The sequence below is a fragment of the Motacilla alba genome, chromosome 1, assembly GCF_015832195.1.
Source record: "Motacilla alba alba isolate MOTALB_02 chromosome 1, Motacilla_alba_V1.0_pri, whole genome shotgun sequence".
Lineage (NCBI taxonomy): Eukaryota > Metazoa > Chordata > Aves > Passeriformes > Motacillidae > Motacilla > Motacilla alba.
Window position 1 is genome coordinate 3615155 of NC_052016.1, and position 21664 is coordinate 3636818.

Genomic DNA, 21664 nt, shown 5'->3' on the forward strand with positions numbered 1-21664 from the left:
GTGGAATGGGGCCTACCTTGTGCAAATTTCTAGAGATTTCCTGGAAAATTCCTAGAGATTTTAATGGTTTGAAAGATTAAATTGAGAAAAGAAAAGGATAATTGTCAGTGCAGAGCGGGAAATCTGTTGCATGTACAGGGAAATCTGGAGATCTCAAAGAGAGTGAACTCCCCCCTTCTTCCCTGAGAGACAGAAATGGGAAAGGGGGCAGAAGATTCATAAAAACAAGCTTAGTGTAACTCTTAAAAAAATGCTGATCCCTCTGCTTTTATAAACATAATTGTATATTATCTTTACCTAAAGTGAAACAGTCCCAATTAGCAGTCCACCATTAAGATTTGGGTTGCTCTAAGAGTAAGAACAATCCACCTCACTCAAAAACAAGTCATAAACTTCCTCTTCAATATCCACCCCTCTGCACTGTTCTGTAAAAAACCATCTCTAATCTAATGATCTGGGCCAGATATTTATGGTGCTGCTCCCAAATCCACTTTGTGTTGCTAACAGATTATTTCTAAGTAATGGGGCTGTCTCTTGTTTGCTGCTCACTCATTATTCTCCAGTCATTCATGTTAAACCCACAGGTTTGTGAGTGATAGGTTTGCAGGCAAGTGTTACAATCCCCCGATTCCCCTGTTCTTTTCAGTCTCCATTAAAAAGCTGTGCAACTATCTGGAGCATGACCCATGCTTTTAGGATCCATGCAGCAGGAATCCGTTTGATCACAGGTGATTAAACACAGAAATTCAGGTGTCTTGTCCAGGTTCCCACACTGAGGGCTGGATCCTGTGAGGATTTAGGCATGTCCTCACAGGCACTGCAGTCACATAAAGCAGCAGCTATGCTGAGGTAAAGGCTCAACCCAATTTAATCTTTCCCTTTGCCTAAAATGCCCAGAGCACTGGCAGACTCTGGCAGAGAGGAGAAGTGAAATATGTGTGAGTGAGGAGCAAAGATTCCTCTCATAGGAAAGTCTGGATTTGTCTCTGCTCAACCAAAGAGATCAAAGTCAAGCAGGTGCTGTTCTGTAAAAAACAAAAATGCACTAAGAGGTTTCTTGAACCAGTGGCAAGGTTTGGGCATTGTGCAGGAAGACAGCTCCTGACTTGTGTTCCTAATTGCTCTGCTCCTCAGAGAACCATTTCTATGGAAGTATTCACCTTGTTTTATATTAAAATGCTCTGGATTACACCAACTCCCAAGCCAGAGAAGCTGACACAATGTTAAATTCAAAGCACATTGATAACAAACCAATTCTCATCTTCACAAATGGCAAGAGCAGCTCTACACAGAGCAAGTTTGGTCAAAAATTGCCAATTTCTGGGAGCAAAGATGGGAGTTAAAGTTCACATTCATTCTTCCCTTTTCCCAGAAGGTGAACATAGGTGTGTGTAAAACACTTGGTACGTCTGTGCTGATAAATTTCAAGTGCCCAGGACTATTTTTTGTCAGAGACCAGTCACATTGATCCTAAAGAACTCTGAGGCTCTCAATAAATATATTATTTATCAGGAACTAAGAGATTCTGGAGAGTCCTATCTGTCTGAGACTGAAACCTCATTAAGGACTGCTCTAAAAGTTGTACTGAACAGGAAAAAAAAAATTTATGGCAGCTGAGAATGTTCCCTGACACCCTTTACTGGTAGAGATGTGGCCTCTACAGAGAGACATAGTAATCTAAATAAAATAAAATACACCCCATAAATTTAATGTCACTGAACGGTTTGCAAGAAGAGATAAATACATAGAAGGAGTAACAAACTGTGTTCAGAGAGATTGTTTTCTGCCTCTTTTTTAGGGTGTAATTTCCTCCCAGGGATGTTTCCTTCCCATGGAAGATGGGATTCTGGCTGGATTCCACATGCTGCAGCACACTGAAACTCCTTGACTCTTGAGCACTGACAAAAAAAGAGAAATTCACCTCATCCTAGCATTTTCCAGAGTATTTTCCACCAAGATTTGCAAATCTGGCCAGATATTATGGAATAACTAGATTGTGTTTTAAATGGCTGTCGCTCCTCATTATCCAGCATGGACAGAGTAATTAATTACCCAGGACTGCTGAGCTCCAGGTGAATTGTTCCCAGCTTGAAGTTCCACTGGTTTACTGGGATTTGGAACAAAAAACAAAAACCAGGAGTCTGCTGCTCCCCACACCAGGGGCAGACTTCAATCACAGCAAAACTCTGGCATATTTTATGGTGAAAAACTTAAAATACAGGAGGAAAGAACACATACACAGGTGAGGTTTTATTAGGACCTTCAACCACTGGATAAGATCCAGAGAAATTCCTATTTAGCAGCTACAAGGCTAAGGCTACCAAGGACTTTTTGGCAAGGAATGGTTCTTAAAACACTGTTATTCCATTTTTTTATGGGATAAACAGAGCCATAAATTCCACAGTCTATACAGAACAGGGAAAAGAAAGCAGCACCTGCACTTCCCAGTGCTGTCCTGCTTAGTTCAGTTGGCTCAGCAGAGCTTGGAGCAAGTCAAGTGAATGAATTATTCCTATTATTTTTATTCTGAAAGCCTCCTCCTGATTCATCTCTCCACAGCCAGTGTGACTGTCCGTAATCTTGTGGAGAGCAGAAAGAGTAATATTTTAGTAAAAGTGGGGGGTTTTTTCCTCATTTTTTTAGTCAAATCATCTGGAGGCTGAAGAAACTGTTATTCCATGAACTCTCCCTCCTGCATTGACTTGTAGCTGGAGGATAAGATTACTTCCTATATGCATTCTCAAAAATTGATGGAAAAATCACATGGGCATAATATCCACCTTTTCTAACACCCTGCAGTGCTGGGAAAGGGCTCAAAAGCACCAACAGGAAAATTTGCAAGAGCACTTATTTTTCACTGCAGCTTGGCTGAGGTCAGGACATGACCCTGCAGTGACCCCTGCATGAGGTAGGAAAAGTTGTTGTACCCCAAATGAGTGACTCCTGTGGTTGTCACATATCCTCTGAACAGAAAGAGACATAGCTGTCCCAGGATTTTCCTGGGAAGCTGTGAGAAAGCTCAGAGAAAGAATCAAAACAATTATTATCCCAATCTCTGCACCTGGCAAGCAATCTCTGTTTGTCAAGGATGTTTACAAGAAGGAGTTGTCCCTTCTTGACCAATAGGTGAGAGAAGATTCCTAAAGGCCAATCAGGTCTTAGTTCCACCATTGTTTTTCTAAGAACTGTGCATTTCTAATAATAAAGTGCTTTTTTCATGCCTGCTGGTGATGGAGTCTCTGTATCACCTTTGTCTGTCCCCAATACCCCTTTGGTGATAGACTCCCACTGTTTCTTTCCACCTGGAATTCCACCTGTGCAGCTCAGCAAGGATGGTAAGGGCTCACCAGGGGCAGATATTCAACAGTCAGCAGACTCCAGCACCAACACATCCATAACCAGTCAATACTGCCCAGTTTAAAAGGTTATTTTATTTATTTTATTAGGAAACAGCTGGTTTTGAAGCCAGTGGCATTTGGTGACAACCCTCTAGAGTGCTGATAACAAACCTGAAACAGGCAAAGCAAAACTCTCACTTGTTCTCAATAAAAAAAAGCTCCACATTGCTCTCACCCTCAATCCCCCACTCTTTATAAATTGTTTTTCTACCTGAAAAATAGACTCGATTTGCCATGTTTTCTCCCCAGTTTATCTGTGTCCATGGAGCAGGCTGAGGGGGAAAATACAAAGCTCACCAGGCGGCTGCGGGTTTGTTTGCTGCTGCAGGGCTGGCAGGATGTGAGCTGCTGTGCTAATCACGGGCAGAGCTCTCATCAGAGGGGAAAGGTTCCCTCCATCAAAGCCAAATCCAGAAGGAAGACTGTTGGAGTTCTGGATGCTGAGAATTTTAAACTTTCTGTACCAACAGACTCTGATTCCCAGGAGAACTCTGCATTTAACCTGAAGCTGTAGAGAAAGCTTCCAAAATTAATTGATAACACTGAGATTATGAGTGTGTAGTTTAATTAGAAGTGTGTAATATCACTAAGTAGAAAACTTAGAACTTCAAGTTTTAGAATACAATAATATATGTAGAATTAAGATAAAAGTTTTAGAACAGTAACTAGTCCTTATTCTTCAGCTTTTTCTTCATGAGTTTAAGTAGCATATTATAATTAAGCAGAAAAATCCACATTATGAATTTTGAGTAATTAGTTATTAAGTTAAAAATAAAAGTAATTGAAGTATCATTTCTTAATTAAATAGCTTAACCTTAGAAAACCTTATATAAAAATAGTTAAATATTTTATAACTTATTCATCAAATACTATAGAACTCACAACTTATAAATAAGAAATAACAGACATACAAACCCAAACACAAAATGCCACTGCTGCTGTATTTTTGCAGCAATATAACAACAACAACAATAATGATGTAAATTCCTCCCTTATATTTATGCCCAAAAGTTTTCAGAGAAAAAAAATTACATTTTTGCCTCATTGCCTCATTATTTTTCTTCCTGCACAAAGTGCTAATGAACAATTCTTAAATAAAGAAAAATATATTGAAAAGTATTGAAAAATATCTTGGCCAGTTCATGACCAGGCCAAGCATTGATCTGGGAAGGAGGAAAAAAGACCAGAAGAAATAACCACAGAAGGAACGAGGCAGAGCTGTATTATTTCAAAGGCAAATAAAGGAGGCTGAGGGAAGCAGTCCCTGCTGTCCAGGCAAAGAGTGAAGGATAAATAACACCTCTCCCACAGAAGGAGCCTCCTGCAGGGTGAACTGCAGCAGCAAAACAAAACTCTGAACTGAAAACTGGAAAAACAACACCCAGGTCTGTCTGCTCTTGGCAAACAAGCTGCTACAGACGGGGATATCAGCACCAGAAATCCCTCCTTTCCCACACCCAAGTGTTTTCTTTTCAGCTGCTGTTGACAGAGACTTGGTTGCTGATGGAAAGAGATGGGAATTGTTTTCACCTCTCTTGCAGGAAACTCTCCAAGTAGAACAGCACTTAAAGCCCTTAATATTCTACAGTCTCTCATAGGAACAATCCAGCATTCCTCCTGTGCCAGCTCTGGGGAGCCAGGGGATGAATCCATACCAGGGGATGAGTTCTGCACTCCAAGGAGTTGGGCAGCTCCTGCATCATCAAAATACATCCAGATGTAGATTATTAGGGGATCAATCAACTTAAGAACAGAATGGCCAACTTCCACAAGGAACTTCACCCTCATGAAGGCACAAAAATTGTTTAATTTCTGATTCCCACTGGTGGGATCTCTAACCCTGGGTTTGGGATGGATGCCTCAGGTTTGAGCTTTTCTATGTTTCAGATTCTGTGCTGCTTTAGTGTGTGGGTCTGGGCTTCACATTAGGGGATGGTGAGCTCTCTGCACAGAGCAGGGAGACAAAACAATTCCTGCTCCAGCTGGGCACCAAGGACAAATGATCCAAAGCTCAGCCCAGGAGCACAAACAGCGTGGGCTGGAGAGAGAAAAACAAGCAGGATGGGAGTGCCTGGGCTAAAGCTGGAACTGGACAATGAACTGCAAGGTGCAAATGGAGCAGAGCTGATCCAAGGGAGAGACCCCGTGCCCGCTGGTGCATTTTGGGACCATTTGGGTTCATCTTGGGTGCAGCCCTGGCTGGGTTCTTGTGCTTCTCAAGATGGATCCATGGAGGCCTTTGAATAAATCCCTGCTTTATTCTTTAGCTCTGTTCTAGCTCAGCCTTCCCAAGACATCAAGATCAAGGGAGGCAGAGTCCTGCTGGGCTGGGCAGTTCCCACTGAAATGGCCACACAGAAGAATCTACACGGGACCCCCAGTCCCAGCACAAGGTGCCTGGAGTTCTCTCCTGGGTGAAAAGGCAGAGCCAGGCCATTTCCTTCACATCCAGGTCTTTCTGTAGCTCAAGTCAGCACATTTAAGCTTTTGGCAGACAAAATGATCAGGCTTTGCTGATAATAAGAAGAGCTGCTCCAGCACTGCTTTGGGACCAGGTGCTATTTATAGATGAAGAGAGCAGCAACAGGGAAAAGGAAGCAAAAAAAGGGAACTGGCTGAATGTGTGAGCAAAATTTTTCATTTTTGAATTATACATCTGCAAAGTGATCTCAGGAGCTGCAGACTCACATTCTGTTCTCTGAGCATCCAGAGATTTTAAGGACATTATAATCCCTTCATTCACAAATGTGGATTGAGATAAAGGCTAAATGTGTGGAAAATGCTCTGGATCTTCAAAGCCCTCAGTGAGTGCTGGTGCAGTGACCCTTGCTGAAGCCTTTTGATATTGGAAATGTATTGGAAATGTTTTGAAATTGGTCCTGTTTAATGTTCAGGAATCCCATGGGAAGGGTACAGCCCATAAGACTCTCTCACCTTGGGTCTCCAGGAACTGTCAGGGTAAGAATTCAGAGCAAAGCCTCTGTTTCTCTAAGCTGAAGATGGAGCAGAGACTGATCTGGAGAGAGGAATGGTGAGAAAACAGATGAACTCCATGGTGCTTTGTCCCAGCTCTGGAGCCATCCTGCTGTCCCTCACCCCTCCCGCTGCCCGTTGGGGCCCTGTGGCAAATTCCCCCCTGAGCACAAGAAGGAGCTGCATGCCCAGCACTTGTCTTATAAATAGGTGAGAAAGCTGGGGACATTCAGCCTGGAGAAGAGCCCTCACAGGCTCCAATACCTGAAAGGACAACAGAGGAACAGGAGAGGGACAATTCATCAGGAACTGGAGTGACAGGACAAGGGGGAATGGGCTCAAACTGAAAGAGGTGAAATTCAGGTTAGATATAAGAAGAAGTTGTTCCCTGGGAGGGTGGGCAGGCCCTGGCACAGGGTGCCCAGAGAAGCTGTGTCTGCCCCTGGATCCCTGGAGGAGTCCAAGGCCAGATGGGACACTGGGGCTTGGAGTACCTGGGACAGTGGAAGGTGTCCCTGCCTATCTTTACCAAAAATAAAAGATGAAAAGTGCCATTCTGAGATACTGGCGTAAGGCTGAAATCAGTCTCTCTTACTCCTCCACTTTAGGTTCACAAGGTGGCTCCTTCCTAGCCAGCTCCACACTTCAGTCCATTTCATGAAATGCACATTCACTGCCCATCACCTCACCTGAGAAAATGGGATGGCTGAGCTGGACACACCTTTGGAACCTGTTTCACCTGTCACCAGCCCAGAGGGACAAAGCAAGAGAGGGAGGGAGAAAGCAAGTGGTGAGGGGAAGCCACAGGAGGAGCAGCTGAGGTCACTTGGTCTGTCCAGCTGGAGCAGAGGACACTGAGGGCAGAGCTCCTGAGATCTGCAGCTCCTCCCGAGGGACAGCTCTGGTCTCTGGGACAGGATAGGATCCTGGCTGGAGCTGGGCCAGGGCAGATTTAGGTTGGATTTTAGGGCAAGGTTCTTCCCCCAGAGGGTGCTGGCACTGCCCAGGCTCCCCAGGGAATGGGCACAGCCCCGAGGTTGCCAGAGCTCCAGGAGCCTTTGGCCAGCACTGCCAGGGATGCCCAAGGTGGGATTTTGGGGGTCTGGGCAGAGCCAGGGGTAGGACTGGATGATCCCTGTGGGTCCCTTCCAACTCAGGATATTCCATGATTCCTTGAGGCTGTGTCTCCCTGTCTGTTGCTGAACTTGTGCAAGACTTTCCACTCAGGATTCCCCTCTCAGCCCCTTGTTTCAAGCACTCTGCCTGAGACTGGTTTCCAGCACAACTTGCAGTTCAAGAATCAAGGAAAACACATACCCCTATTTTGTCTAATATCTGGTTTTTTTGTCCCCACGTTATTGAAGGCTTTGTCACTTGTGAACCCAGTGCCACCTCACGTCCCCATGCCAGGGCTGTGTGTGGCACTGGGGTTCAGCTGTGCGGGGGGAAGGGGAGGGGTGCCAGGACCCTGCTCTCTCCCCAGCTGCTGTTCCCACTAGATGGCATCTCCATCCCGCAAACATCCCCCAGCTCCCGCGGTGTTACCTAACCCTCCCGGAGCCACTCGGCTCACGGAGCAGCGGGGTAGCGCTGGGCAATTAAAGATGGGCAAATGTTTCATTATTACGCATCAATTTCTGCTCCAGGATACCACAGCCAAGTGCCACAGATCAGCATCTTCCCCTCAAACACCCCTCAGCAAAGGCTGTTACTGCTGTAAAAGCTGCCCCAGGGACAGAGTTTGTTCTCTCACAGGATTTGAGGAGCCTCTCAGTGCCAGCACAGAGGGACAATCCCTGTCCTGCTCCTGCTGGACACACAATTCCTCATCCAGCTCTTGCTCACCTGGGCACCCCTGGGCTGGTGTCCAGCCCCTGTCACCAGCACTCCCAGGGACTTTTCCAGTCACTTTTCAGCCACATTTCTCCACAGAAGAAGGAATTTTTATTCAATAAATGTTCTTTGAGGAACTATGTCAATGATACACTGGCACAGAGTGTGGATTTGCCAGGATTTCACCCTCAGAGAGCCCCTTAAGGCCGCAAACTCAATGGATGCATTTTTCTCTCCGTGCCTAATCCATTGGATCCCTGCTGGAGGCAGCAGAAGTGCTGAAAGATTTTAGCACCGAGGTGGCAGAAGAGTCTTCCTCCCTCCGAGGGCTGTGAGCCTGTGGGAAGGAACAGAAACATTTTCCATCTGTGTTGTGGCCTGGGGATTCCATCAGAAAAGGACTTGTTGCAGAGTGAGCTTTTAGAAAATATGGGTGCCTCATGTGTGGGGAAGTGACATTCTCATTTGTGTGAGAGGTCCCCATCAGGTCACAGTCAAATTTAAGGCCTGGGGTATGCTGGACATCCCAGATGCTTGTGGAAACCACAGCATGGAGGTGCACAAAGAGATGCCTGAGGGGACAGGATCTGCCAGAGGCACATGGCAAACTTACACAAAAGCCCTCAGGCTTCCAGCTCCACGTTTCAGCAACTCACCTGTGGTGTTTCATCAGGCTGTCACCTCACAGCTGAGGTTTGGAGAGCATTTGTCCCTTCCCACAGGATTTTTGTTGTCACTCTCATTACCATTTGCAACGAGGAGGATGAAGGCAGCAGGGTTTTTGCACAGGACACAATCACAGAATATTCTGAGTTGGGAGGAACCCACAGGATCATCCAAGTCCTTAAATCAATGGAAATACCATGACATCAAAAGTCAGTATCCAGTTTTTCAGGTCAATAATTTATAGCCATCACCACAGGGATTTTTTGTGTCTATATTGCCCTTCTCACTCATGAGGAAAGTTACAGCTTAAGCTCTTGTTTGATTAACAGCATTATGGCATCTCTGTTATCCCTGGCATTCATTTTATTGGGGGAAATTGGTCTGTCTGAGTCCAAATTACTCAAATCCTGTAAAAATAATGTGGATCTCCATGGGGATGACATATTAGCTTGTTATCACCATACCCACCTTAGTGGTGTCTTCCACTGGAAACCAACCTAATCTAATTTCTGACACATTTTCCCAATTACAGCAGCTGCACATCCTCCAGAGAAGCACAGCAGAAGCAGATGAATTCCCTAGGCACAAATCTGCCTTCCCTTCACCAGCTGTTGGGATGGTGCCTGGTGTTTCTTCTGGTGCATCTGCCTCAAATAAAGTTCCCAAATTCTTCGCACTTGGGTGTTTGGGATACAGAAAGATGGGGTTGACTGAAGAGGGGTTCAAAAGTTTGTTGCAAACTCAGGGGTTTGTTGCAAACTCAGTCTCGAGGAAGGGTGAGACTGTGAGGTTGTTACCTCCAAAACCTTCACATTAGAAGCCATACATCGGAAGCCTTGCATCAGAAGCTGTTCTAATTCTAGTTACAATGTCTTTTATACATTTCTTGCCCAATCAGCTACTTCCACAAAGCTCATTAGCATCTTCAGAACCAATTGCTAACTGCTACATTTTACATAATTTGCTACAGTGTGTCTTTTCCCATCCAATAATATAACTCTACAGAAACTTATTACTGCATCTTCTACTTTTTATCAACTCTGTAACAAGTTCTATTGTTAAACTCTAAAATCTTCTACTATCTGGCCTAACATATTTATTTACTTATATGAGACATATTTCTACTTGCTTGAAACATATTTCTGCTTAAACTACACATCTTTATCCTCATTTCATGCCTGTTTCACCATTCTATTCTAAAGTTTCAAGCCTTCTCCAAGGCCTTAGGTCAAACCCTGTATCCATCTCTATCTCTGAGCTTGTGTGCTCGAGGCCTCGGGAGCTCTCTGGGCTTGAATTTCCCACACTTGGGAAGTGTCTAGGGAGGGAATCAGGGTGAATAATTTAGGGCCTGCACCCAGAGCCATAGGATGGGGTGGGATTTGTGTGTGTATCTATTTTAATTTACAATCAGAACCCCTTGACTCTCCCAGGAAGGATGGTTATGGAAGCATCAGTGCTGGGGATTATTAGGAATATGGATATTAGGAAATATTCCTTTACAGAAAGGGTTGTCAAGCATTGGAACAGGCTGCCCTGGGTGGTGGAGGAGTCACCAGCTCTGGAGATGTTTAAAAGAGGTGCAGATGTGACTTCAGGGGACACGGTTTGGTGCTGGGCTTGGCTGTGTTAATTCAAGGGTTGGACTTAATGGCCTTAAAGGTCTTTTCCAACCCAAATGATCCTGTGGTTCTCTAATCTATTGTGATGGTAATACTGCTTTGACACAGTTAAAAGCACAAGCACTCCTGCCTTCATGTGCAAATTTCTCCTAAATAAACAAAAAGTAGGGAGATTTCAGGTACTGTGTTGAGAGGAAGAAAAACCGTGCCCCAAGCCCACTGTAACTGGTTTGACGTTTTTACTTGCTTAGTCAATTCCTTAGGAAAATTAGGAGTATAATGAAGGGAAATGTCACCATCTGTCTGAAACTGGTGCACAGAGGAAAAGGCTTTAAAAATCTCATATTATTCCCCAGAGTAATTCATCACTTTGACCCAAAGATAAAGAACTGCTGTGAAACCAGTATTGTGCTGCTCATGCGATCTGAGTGCTCAGAGGCTTTGAAACTCTTGGGTTCTTCTAGACCCTTGCCAGCACCTGCTGATCTCGGGGCCAGCAGGAAAGTGCAACAGGCGGAGCAAGAAACAGATAAATCAGAGATGGCAAAACAGAACATGGAGCTTCTAACCCATGGCACAACCCTGACGCTGTCCCTGGAATATGGGCAGGGTATGAATGACCCTGCTGAGGGCAGATTTGTGGGACCTGTGCAGGGAGGGGCTTTTGCAATAATTGGAGTCAGGGAACAAAAGTTCTGATCAAATATAAGAAGTCAGAGCACTTCATAATTCCAGCGCAGGAGGATGTGGAGCTGCTGCAGAGAGCCCAGAGGAGGCTCCAGGATGAGCAGAGGGCTGGAGCAGCTCTGCTGGCAGCAAAGGCTGGCACAGCTGGCATTGTTCAGCTGCACAGGAGAAGCTTTGGGCTGAGCTCAGGGTGGCCTTGCAGGGCCTGAAGGAGCCCCAGGAAACCTGGAGAGAGACAATTGCCAGGGCATGCAGGGACAGCACACAGGGAATGGCTCCCACTGCCAGAGGGTAGGGCTGGATGGAATCTTGGGAATGAGGAATTGTTCCCTCGCAGGGTGGGCAGGGGCTGGGGTGGAATTGCCAGAGCAGCTGTGGCTGCCCCTGGATCCCTGGCAGTGCCCAAGGCCAGGTTGGACACTGGGGCTTGGAGCAGCCTGGCACAGTGGAAGGTGTCCCTGCCGTGGCAGGGGTGGCACTGGATGATTTTTAAGATTCTTTCCAACCCAACCCATTCTATGATTCTACAACTCTCCTGCCTTGGCTTCTCTTTTTAGTGCAGGAAGTTTTGTGTTTTCCCTTTTTCTTCCTTCTCCTTTTGATTACCTCCCAGTGAACCCATAAACCTTTGTGAGGGAAAGCCTTGGTAACATTTTCATTTTGTTCCCTCATGGCATAACACATTGACAAAGTTATAAAGCACTATGAGGGCACTTTTGGATTCAGCAACGTCCATGATCCTCTTCCTGTTGATTTTTAGGATCATCCTTGATTTCTGCAATATGCCAGCACTCCACATCTCCCATTTCTGATGCCATTTCCGAGGAAAACGCCCTGTAGAAAACTGTTCCATATCAAGATGTGACTTCAGATTTTGAGCTGACTAAGCATATTGAAAAGAAGAAAAATAAAAGAAGAAAAATCAAAGAGAGATTAATATTTTTTCACTCAAATTCCTGCCCATCTACAAATCCCACATTGAACTAAAGACAGCACTGGGGTTCTCAAGAGTTGTGACACTCATATCTGGCCTTTGATATTCACCAAATCTCACTCAGCTTTTCAAAGGAGGTAAATTCAATCCTCAGTGTTTTATACATGGAGAAAGTACAGAAAAGAAATAACTTCTCCAAGAACACAGCGCAGGGAAGCAGCAGGGCCCAGACTAGGACACACACACCCTGTGGCATTTCCCACTGTCTTGGGTTATAAGCTGTGGCTGGGGGTGTGTGTTCTGTTTCCATCTGTCAGAGCTGGGGCAGTTCTCTGCTGTTCATTGGGCAGTTTTTTCTTTATCTCTCCCACAGCCAATCCTCCCTCCAGGAGATCTCTGCTGTCCATGGCCACTGAGTGTCCCTGCAGGGCTGAGAAAATTCCATCATCCCATGGGGAGATGCTCTGCCCAGGGCAGGAGCCAAGCATTCCCACCTGGATCCAATCTGAGCCTGGAACAGCACAGCAGCCTTTGCCCCCTGCATTCCCAGAGGAGCAGCTTTCTTCTGCCCTGCATTCCCAGAGGAAGAGCAGGCCCATCTCCAGCAGCCCTGGAGCTTCAGAGGAAAACTCCAGCCTTGTGCAGGATCCCTGCTCCAGCAGAAGCACAGCTGGCACTGCAGGAGGGCTGAGCCACCATGGAATGGCACTGCTGCCACCACCCTGACCCACAGGGGCTCAGCTCCTATTCTCACTCTGTCAGTGTTTTTTTGTTTGTTTGTTTTGGGGTTTTTTGTACTATTTGTACTATTGCATTTGTATTTTTAATTTTCCTATTAAGGAACTGTTGTTCCTATTCCCATATCTTTGCCTGAGAGCCCCTTAATTTCAAAATTGTAATAATTCTCAGCGAGGGGGTTGACATTTTCCATTTCAAGGGAGGCTCCTGCCTTCCTTAGCAGATACCTGTCTTTTCACACCAAGATACCCACCAACTCAGTTGTCCTGGCATTGTACTGTTCTTCCACAGGGATCCCACTGATCTCCAGCCACTTTCAGAGCCCAAAGATCGTTCAGGGTGGTTGTTATGGGTTATCATTGCATGAACACTTTCATTCTCACAGCAAGTCTTCCATCACTCATTTTATTTCCTCATCCTTTGTGCTCAATCCTTTCCAGCTCTATTTCTAAATCCTGTCACAGGGATCAAGTTTTGTAGAGATATCAACCTGTCACCCATCAGTAATTTTGCCACGGATTATGTATTTCACCACTCAAAAATCTGTGGACTGTTCCTAGGAGCAAGGAAGGTGAGAAGGGTGGTTTGGCACACAGTGTGACTGCAACCCCCCCAACCTGCCCTGACAACACCCCAGCAGATGGGCTGGGGTGTCACTGGGGGCCTGGTTGTCTGGCCCATGTGGCAGAGAAGGAACAATGCCAATTAAGAGTTGATCACAAACATTTTTGATCCAGTGACCTGTCTCAATCTGCACAAAGCACATCTTTGTGAAGTCTTGACACAAGACAGGAGTGTGCCTTTATGATCAACTGCTTCCCTTGCACTCTTGCATTGCTGCTCAGCCAAGATGCTGAATTGTTTTAATAAGATGTGTAACAGAGACCAGAGCACTCTGGACTTGCCCTGCCCTCAAGAATCACCTGCAATCACAGCAGTCAGGAACTCTAGAAGAACTGAGAGTACATGGCTTTTTCCTGGAGTTTGATAAGGGAATAAGGGAGCAGGAATGAAGGAGAGAGCATGGTGCACAGGAAAGAAGCAGCACCAGCTTTCACCAAGGAATGTGTGAAGAAAGTTGGGTCAGGCAGACCATTGCAATCCTCCACCACTCACATCATTCTCTCCCTCAGCTGTGCCTCTGCTCCCAAAATCTCTCTCTTCTGTCTGTTTTCCTCATCACTTCTTTCAGAAACTCCTCTTTTTTACCACAGGTTTAATATTACTTGGGACAGATCGATGAATCCTGCAGACAAGGCTGATGTTTCCCAATGTTGGAACCCTGGGTGCTGAGAATTTGAGACTTTCTGTGCTGCCAGGCACTGACCCCCAAGAGAACACTGCAATGACCTGAGGCCCTGGAGAAGCTTCCAGAATTCAATAATAAAACTGGGATTGTGCGTGTGGAGTTTGAATAGAAGTGTGTGATATCACAGGCTGGGAAACTCAGAGTTTAAGGGTTTAGAATACAGTAATGGATATAAAGCAAGATGGAGGTTTTAGGCAGAGGCTGCTCCTTCTTATTCTCCTTCTTCTCCTTGGGCTTGGGTGGTTTTGTGTCATTGGATAAAAAAGTCCCCATGGTGGGCATGGGTGGTTGATTATTGGGTTAAAAGTGAAAATAATTGAGGTGTCATTTCTTAATTGGACAGTTTATCCTTAACAGGCCTTGTAGAGAGAGAGACGGGGCTCCATTTTTAGTTTGTTAAAGTGCTGTAGAACTCAGGGTTTGTGAGGCTGTAACAGAAATAAGAATTAATAAACATCTGATTCCAAACAAGAAATACCATCTCACACATTTAATCCCAACCTTGGCAAAAAGAAGATAAAATTCAACATCCCTCCCCTTTCAAATTTGGTCTAAAATCAGAGCTGCTCTGGAAGGTGACCCTGAGCTGAACTGGGAGCAATGCTGTACAGAGCTGTGCATCCAGGTGGGAACAACATGGGATTCACCATCACCTTTTCACTGCCCTGCAAAGATTTTCCCTGCTCAGGCTCCTGCCTTAAAATCTCCCCTCAGCAAATAGTATCCAAAAATTACAAAATTAATTATCAGTTTTATCTTTGAGGTTGACTCCTGAGATGGTGGGATTATTTCTACATTATTTTATTTCCAAAAAAAAAAAAAAAAAAGGATTGACAGCAGTTAAATATGGAGGGAAAAAAAACCTCAAACAACTCAAGAGCAGTTTACAGAAGGGAATTCTTTTGTCTCCCCCATGATTTTGTTATGAGCACAAAGGATTTGCTCTGTTAAAAGTCAGATTTGATCCCCAGATTAATGCAGAAAAACAACATCCTTGCATGCTCCACTTCAGAGGGATGTAACAGGATACAGACTCTGAGAAGGGGAGCTGTAGGTGATTAAGTTTCCTCATTTTTGGCAGAGATGGGTTTGGCAAGAGGAATCTCACAGACCTTGTACAATTTCTGGGGATGAGAGAGGAAATCAGAACAAATGGGAGAGAGGATGAGTTCAAAGCCAGCAGTTACACAAGAACCTTGGAAGTGCAAGTCCTACCAGGACAATCACCTGCTGTGGTGGTGACCTCACCTGGCTGCCAGCCACCCGCCCAGTTGCTCTGGCCCTGCCCCTCTTCCTGCTCTGCCCTGGTGCTGCTGGATTGCTCCTCACACCTTTTCACTCCTCTCTCACACCTGGGTTTTAACCCTTCCCTAAATATGTTTTCACAGAGACTGCTCCAGTTTGGCTGATGGGCTGAGCTTTGGCCTGGGGTGGGTATGGTTTGGAGACATCAGGGACTGGCTGTGTCCAGCACAGGGGCCACCCCTGTGGCCTCCTCCTACCAAAATCTTGTCAAATAAAGCCAAAAGCACCTGTTAATTCTGCAGTCCTGGGAGGCAGCAAAAGCTCCAGAAAAAGTCTTCAATAACGGATGTGATGGATCTACCTCTCTTCCTCTATGTGTGGACAAGGGGGATGTCTTCAAACTGGCAGAGTGTAGGATTAGATTGGATATTTGGAGGAAATCCTTCCCTAGGAGGGTGGGCAGGCCCTGGCACAGGATGCCCAGAGCAGCTGTGGCTGCCCCTGGATCCCTGGCAGTGCCCAAGGCCAGGTTGGACACTGGGGCTTGGAGCAGCCTGGCATAGTGGATGTTGTCCCTGCCATGGCAGGGGATGGAACAAAATTACCTTTAAGGTCTCTTACAATCCAACCCATTCTATAACTCTCTTTTTTTGCTCTCAAAGTCCCCTCTCTCTCTGGCTGCTCTACCAGCTGATGAATATTTCGATTTCTGGGCTTTTCAGAGCTCGTTTTTTTTGTGCTTGTGCACATCCACGCTGCCTTTGAGAAATCCTGGAGCTCCCACAGGGGTGGCAGTGCCTACAGCTGGGAGTTTCTCTGTGCTCTGGAACAGAACAGATTGCTGGGGGTGGCAGCAGCTCCCCAGGTCCAGCCATGGGAGAGGCTGCAGTGGAATTCTGCTCACATTGCTGATTTCCAAGCTGGTCCCACGTTCCACTAAAACTAATCCAGTGTTCATTCCAAGGCCAAAGAGCCTCATCCAGCAAGCAATGTACAATAAAGCAAAAAGAAGAAAGGCAATCAAAGCTAATTTTCCCCTCATGTTCAGCAATCTTTTCCCAATCTCCTGAAATGTTTTGACCCAACTTCTACATGAGCATGGACAAATCCCAGGGGAAAAGTTCCCCTGCACATCCTGCTATATAGGAAGGTCATTGGTCAGACAATCAAGGGTGATTAAACAGATTTCTTACGAGCACCTCACTCTCAGCTCAGATGTCCAAATCAAAACCATGAAACATGAAAAATAAAAGGGTGCAGTCATGTCTGGGCTTGGCAAAAGTACAATCAGAAGGACGTGCTTGGATGAGGGAAGCTGTCTGTGAAACATGTGGGATTTTGGGCTCTTCCTGGTGTTTAAAATCCTTTCCCAGTGCAGCAGAATTCAGGAACTGAATGGGAAACTGGGACTGGCAGGTTGGGAGGAGAAAGATGTGGATTCCCCAGAGGCCAGCGAGCTTCTTGGCTGTGTTGGGCCAAACCTGCAGCCTCTGGCAATGGTTCTGTCCCTCCTGTCCCTGCCATGCTCACTCCTGTGCTTAGAGAGGGGAAAGGTGGAGAGGTTATATTATTATTGAGCTCCCATCTCACTCAAGTGTGACTTTCTGTTAACATCGTCTAAATTACCAGGATCTCAGCCAGAGAGCAATAAAATAACTCCTGAACTAAACCCTCACTCTGGACCAGAAGGCTTGGATGTAATGCAAAGGATTTTAGGAGGAAATGAGGTGATTCCCCAGACAACAGATGTGGATTTGAACAGCTTAAGGAAGTTTAGGGTAACAATGGTTTTCTTATTGGTTTTTTTTTTTTTTTTTCCTTATAAGTTCCAAGAAAGAGAAGAGACTGATTTGGGGTGGAGGGAGAACTTTGCAGAACTATTTAAAGAAATATGCATAATCATCTGCAAATTAACACAATTAAATTGTATTGCAGTCTTCCGTGGCTGTTATCTTTCACTGGCCCCATTTCAAATTTTTCCAGTTTTCCCAGAGGAGAGTTTGGGTTTTATTCCTCTCATTCTCTAGATGGAAAAAAAAAAAAAAAAACCAAAAAAAAAACCACAAAAAACAAAACTAAAACTAAGCCAACAAATCCAAACAACGTGTGAGAAAAAGAAAATTCCAAAATCAAGCTAGGAATGTTCTGCCCTTCCAAAAGACCCAGATTAAAACTTCTGCAATTGTTGTTGTGAGAAATAAAAGAGGATTCTCCAATATACTTTGTTTTCTAGGAGAAACTGGGCCCAATGTCTGCTGTAAACCTGGAAAATTTGCTATTCCTGTTAAACTAAAGATACGGCCACAAATGTCTGTCAACATTTTAAAACAGGATTTCAAGCAGCAGCTGAGCAAGGAGGTGTTACAATAAACATTGTCCAAAAACTCAGTGTGTCTCCTACCCCCGACCCACACAGAGAGAAAGCCCAAATCTACTTGGAATGAAAACAGAGTCCTTCCAATCTGTGTCTGGCAGAGCTCCCAGGATAACGCCCCAGTGCTCACGGCTTGGACCCAGCTCTGGGATGCTCCCTGAGGGGGGACAAAGGGGACCAGAGCTCTTGGGTCAGTGAAAAATCAGCCTCAAAAAAGGTATCACCTCCACTTCCAAAGCTTGGAAATACACCGGTAAAAATGACAGCAGAGCACAAACATGTCTCAAAAAAGGAGCTATCCTATCCATATATCCTATAATAGCCTACCCAGCTGTGTACAAAATCATCTGAATTCCTTCTCTGCTCATTAGAAAGGTAAAAACACCTAAAAACACCTATACAGTGTGATTCATTGCATGTTTTTTTGGTTTTTTTTTTTTTTTTCATTTAAAGATGGGCAGAAATGCCCCTGGAAGTGCCAGTTTCTCTCTCATGGAAGAAACTCTGATAATTGCCTTACATGAGACATCATCAGCCTGGCAGTCAGGCAAGACAAATCCCATCAACAATTGTGATCTTAAGAAGGCTCACAGAAAATCTCCTTCCCTCTTCTGATATTCCCAGGTGTAAATAAAGCCATTCCCAGTGGTTGTGGGAACAAACTCTTTATCCTGAATAGAAAAGGCACTCAAGAGAGGCAGTTTATTGATGGTTGTAAACCACTCATGGTTAAATCAACCAAGTCCACAAGGCCTTGTACTGACAACACAGATTTCTATTAGGGATATATTTAATTATATTCTTCATGATGGTTCTATTCCAGCTGATTTGCAGGACTGGGGGATTTTTCCACGAGGAGCAGAGTTACCCATCAACCTCCAAGACCCTTTGGTGAAGGAAATGTTCAGCCACGTGTTTTGTGTTATCAAAGTGGTGTAAATTGTCAAGTTTTATTTGCTTGTTTTTTTTTCTCCAGGGTCGGAATTAAATGTGTGTGACAGTATTTCTTGTTTGGACTCAGATGTTTATTAGTTCTTATTTCTGTTACAGTTTCACAAACCCTGAGTTCTACAGCACTCTAACAAACTAAAAATGGAGTCACATCTCTCTCTCTCTCTACACGGCCTGTTAAGGATAAATTGTCCAATTAAGAAATGACACCTCAATTATTTTCACTTTTAACCCAATAACCAACCACCTGTGCCCACAATGGGGACTTTTTTATCCAATGACACAAAACCACCCAAACCCATGGAGAAGAAGTTGAAGAAGAAGGAGCAGCCTCTGCCTAAAACCTCCATCTGGCTTTATATCTATTACTGTATTCTAAAACCCTTAAACTCTGAGTTTCCCCCCCTGTGATATCACACACTTCTATTCAAACTCCACACCCACAATCCCAGTTTTATTATTGAATTTCGGAAGCTTCTCCAGGGCCTCAGGTCATTGCAGTGTTCTCTTGGGGGTCAGTGCCTGGCAGCACAGAAAGTCTCAAATTCTCAGTGACCAGGGTTCCAACAGTGAAGGAGCAAGAGAAAATCATAATTCTGGCTCATAACTTCCATGGAAGGTGCGTGCAGAGGATTTTGATTCCCTTAAATCCACACAGTCTTCTAGAAACTGCAGAAAAAACATGGCACAGGCTCAGATTTATCCAGGACACAGGAAAATGTGTAGATTTGCACAGCCAATCACTAAAAGCACACCTACACCTACTTCACACAGTGCTTGCTTGTGTACTGTCTATTAACAATACACAATATTATTAAGCTTAAAACCTTCTACTATCTTGTTAAGCATATTTTTCTGCAGTCTTAAAATCTATCTTAGCTAAGCCTAAAATTCAAGCTATTGTTTCATGTCCTTACTTACTGTACTACTGTAACTTTTTCTACTTTCAGACTTTGCAGCTACATCCTAATTCTAAGCTTTCTGTTCTTTCTGTTTCTAAAGCCTGCTTTTACAGCTTTCTAGAAATCTTTTTGCCTTTACCATTTCCCACAGATTTGCACAAGACATTCTAGGATGGACAGGCCTTAAACCTGCATGCTACAAACCCAGGAAATCTTTATTTTGTCTTGAGCAGACAGCTCAAATACCAATTTATTTTTTTTCACTTCCTAAGCTGAAAGGCTATGGTAGGACTGAGTAATTAGCTTAACATCAGCCTGGATCACCCAGAGAAACACAGAATTGTGGAAAATCAGCACAGTGAGAAGAAAACCTGCAGAGACACAGCTTTTATTGAAAAAACAAAAGTCCCTGCAGGCAGCCACAATGCCAGGAGGAGGGAGAGGGTGTTTTCTGCCGTGGCTCAGAAGAAAAGCTGTGCACAGAGGGCTGATTTTTTTCCTATTCAAGGCTGAGGACCTGAAGGAACAGCCTTCCAAAATCCTGCAGTGGGTGGATGTGCAGTGGTGCCACTGGCAGAAAGAAATCTGATTTATTTCCCCCCAGAGAAAGTTGTTATGGCAGGCAGAAGGCCTGGGGGAAAGGGGGTGTGGAATTCAGTGAATGGGGCAGATTTTATGGGAGCTTTCTTTAGTCCACTGGAGGTTTTGCTGCCTTTTCTTAGCCAAGGAAAGCTGGACATAGCTTGATTTTATATATCAGACAGATAGATAAGTTTTTGGATAAAGATATGCATTGAATGAGGAATATGAGGTAAAAATATGTACTTTTTGCCTGCTTGATTTAATCCTGGTCCAGAAACACCCAAGAGGGAGGCAACATCACTCTCTCCCGCAGCAGAGCTGAGAAGAACCAAGCTCCAAGTGCTGTTCCACACTGAGAGCAAGAGGAAAACTGAAGATGTTTTCTCTGAAGCACCTGCATTGCCAGCACTGGAAAATGCTCAGGGTTTCTAAAAGTTGCTGTTGAGGATAGTTTGGCCTCGAAAGTGGCATTTGAAAGACAAATCGCAGAGTCATTCTGAACTCGCAGACTGGTTTATCCCAGAGGACTGATGGATAAGCTGAACATCAGAGCAAAACTAATAAAGAAAAGGTGGAGTCTTTAACAGGCTTAAAACAAGGATTAGGCCAGGCTTAAGAAATCCATTAACTTGATGCTGTGTGTCTGCACAACTATAAATTCCACCCTAAAAGGACTGACAGTCACAGAGGTGACAGTGTCCCACCAGAGGGAAGAGCCAAGTGCTGCAGAATTCAGCATTCCATAAACACTGACAAATGATTTTGTATATCTACTAACTCTGCTTAAACCAATCAAGCAATACAAGTATTATCAGGCTGATAACTGAAGTGATCTGATTTTCTCTGACCTGGTGTTCTGCTTTTGTAGAAATTTAGGGATACATCAGTGGATTTAATGGATGCTCAAATCTGTAGGGAAGGATATCTATGTGTCTGTCTGCTGCAGGCAGCTGCAGCTGCACAACAGTATTCACTTCTCCAGAGCTGCACCATTCTCACTGCATTTTTACAACATATTTATCCATATGTAGCAAAACCCATTAATTATTAATAAAGAACTATCATTAGGGTGTGCCTAAATTTAGCTGACTGAACCACATATCCAAGGACAATGTGTAAATTCAGAAGTGCAAAGTCTACACAACAGTTTCGTTTCTACAGCGTTCCAATTATCTTTTCTTCCTGCCATCTTCAGTACTGAGTCTGTCTTTTCTCCAATTTTTGTACAACCTCTTGCGTCATCTGAGCAGTTCCTGGTCTGCCCTGAAATTGCTTTTAGAGCTCCTTTTGTCTTCTTTATGTCCAGGTACTCCAGAAAATCATGCAAAATGCTTCTATTTGTGGAGGGGTGCGGGAAGGTCTAAACCCAGCAATTAAACCAAATCCAAACCTACAATTTCACAAGAGGTAGGGACCAAAGACAGAAAAACGGAGTCTAGAGAGCAGAGAG